This window comes from Heloderma suspectum, chromosome 2, assembly GCF_057233095.1.
Source record: "Heloderma suspectum isolate Gila_16-S chromosome 2, 16-S_ref, whole genome shotgun sequence".
NCBI classification, from domain to species: Eukaryota; Metazoa; Chordata; class Lepidosauria; order Squamata; family Helodermatidae; genus Heloderma; species Heloderma suspectum.
In genome coordinates, this window is record NC_139459.1 from 166,365,271 (window position 1) to 166,368,095 (window position 2,825).

The following is a 2,825-nucleotide window of genomic DNA, read 5'->3' on the forward strand; positions in this document are numbered from 1 at the left end:
CCTGGAGGTGGTTTTGAGTGTTACATTTGCATTTGGTAGCTGTTCACTAGCTGGTAGCTGTTCACTTGAACTGTGGTGCTGGAGAAGACTCTTACAAGTCCCCTGGACTGCAAGGAGGTCACATCAGTCCATCCTAAAGGAAATCAACCCTGAGTGCTCATTGGAAGGACAGATACTGAAGCTGAAGCTCAAATATTTTGGCCACCTAAGGCAAAGAGAAAACTCTCCGGAAAAGATCCTGATGCTGGGAAAGACTGAAGGCAAAAGGAGAAGGGGACGGCAGAGGATGAGATGGCTAGATAGCATCACTGATGCAATGAATATGGACTTGAGCATGCTCCGGGAGAGAGCACAGGACAGGAAGGCCTGGCGTGCTATGATCCATGGGGTCACGAAGAGTCGGACACGACTGAACGACTGAACAACAACAAGCTGTTCACTGGAACCCCAACATGAGGTCCAAAGAGGTATCCATGCGAGTGAAGGAGGCCATCATTAGGCTGAGGAAACAAAATAAACCCATCAGAGAGAGAGCAAGAACAATGGGAGTGGCCAACACAACAGTTTGGAACATCCTGAAAAAGAAGGAATTAACTGGCAAGCTCAGCAACAGCAAAAGGCCTGGAAGACCACGGAAGACAACTAAAGTGGATGACCGCAGAATTCTGCTCATGGTGAAGAAGAACCCTTTCACAACATCTAGCCAGGTCAAGAATGCTCCTGAGGAGGTAGGCATGTCATTGTCAATATCTACAGTCAAGAGACGGTTTTATGAATGTAAATACAGAGGCTTCACAACAAGGTGCAAAACACTGGTAACGCTTAAGAACCGAAAGGCCAGATTAGCCTTTGCCAGCAAACACCTAAAAAAGCATGTCCAGTTGTGAAATAAGAGTCTTTGGACTGATGAAACCAGGATTAACTTGTACCAGAATGATGGGAAGAGAAAAGTATGGAGAAGGAAAGGAACAGCTCATGATCCAAAGCATACCACATCATCTGTCAAACATGGTGGAGGCAGTGTTATGGCGTGGGCATGTACGGCTGCCAATAGAACCGGGTCACTGATGTTTATTGATGACCTGACTGCTGATAAAAGCAGTAGGATGAATTCTGAAGTGTATAGGGCTATACTTTCTGCTCAGATTCAGCTGAATGCAGCCAAACCGATAGGATGCTGCTTCATACTGCAGATGGATAATGACCCAAAACATACAGCAAAAGCTACCCAAGAGTTTCTCAAGGCAAAGAAGTGGGATGTTCTTCAATGGCCAAGTCAGTCACCTGATCTCAACCCAATAGAGCATGCTTTTCACTTATTGAAGACTGAAGGCAGAAAGACCCACAAACCAGCAGCTGAAGGTAGCTGCAGTAAAGGCCTGGCAAAGCATTTTGAGGGAGGAAACTCAGCATTTGGTCATGTCCATGGGTTCCAGACTTCAGGCGGTCATTGACTGCAGTGGATTTTCATCCAGGTATTAAAGGCAATCCTTAAGTTTGAAATGATGTTGGTTTGTTCCATTACTTATGAGCCACCAACGATGGGTGTGTGTGTATGCCACTGGCTGTCCTTCCTGAATAGTTAGTGCCCCACTTTTATCAAACCCCTTGAATTACAGCTGAAAGTCCTGACTTCTCTCCCATCTCGGTGTGTTTCCTTTCAACTGCAATGTGGTGGTGTGCAGAGGCCAACTGCCAAAACAGTTATCCTTGTTCCAATATTTCTGGCCCTGACTGTACATATACATGTAATAGAGTTGGTTTGTTCAGCTGCTTGTCATCAGGTGTTGAGTAATCCAGTGAAATGCATGCAACGTGTGAACCCACACTATGATCTCTGCATTGATGAAGCTGGACAGACATCCTAGTAGTAATACAGGTATGCGACAGGCTCTTCCAAATTGTAGCTGCCATCCAGGATTGCTTCCCAGAGGATAATACAGTAGGAAAGAACAACCTGAAACAGCCCCTGACCTTCCATTAATAGTAATGCATTGAAGGTCAGCCCAAGCCCTTGGGAGCTGAGTGGCCCTAAAAGGAAGAAGCTACTTGGGTTGCTTCTGTGTGAGCGCCAATGGGAGACTGTAGAGCAGGGGTGAGGAACGTGTGGCCCTCCATATGATGTTGGACTGCAACTCCTATCAGCCCTAGCTGACATACCCAATGATGAGGCATGATGGGAGCTGGAGGGCCACACATTCCCCATCCCTGCTTTAGAGGAAGCTGTTGTAAGAGACAAAACACATTGAGCAATCCCCTCTCCCCAGTCCCTTTTGCTAACAGACCAGCACAGCCATAACAGTTTACATCAGGGAGGGGGAAGATGTGGCCCTCCGGCTGTAGATGGACTGAAACTCCCATCATGCCTCACTGCTGGCTAGGGCTGATGGGAGTGGTAGTCCAACCACATCTGAAGGGCTGCACCTTCCCATCCCTGTGTTAAGGATCCTGACTTCACAGCTCTAACCCAATTCACATTTGCTTTCACATAACCCTGGCAAAGCGGAGGATGTTTTACTTTGCTGATGAGGGCAGCCTTACAGTATTCTGAGACAACTGCCAAGGGAAGGGAAGTTTCCAGTAGAGTCTCCCTCCCCTGAAGTCTTGTGTTGCTGCCAGCCAGCAGTGAGGAGGGAAGGACAGCAGATCAAGCTACCTGTTGAAGGGAGGAAACAGCTGGGAAGCCAGGCCATCCACAAGAACCCGGGTGGGGAGATATTGAAGACAGCAGTGTGCACGTTTACAGCACGCAGGACAATGGCACTAGCTTCCCATTCACCTCTGCTTCCCTGATCTTGCCAAAGGGTTGACAGAAAGACAACAGT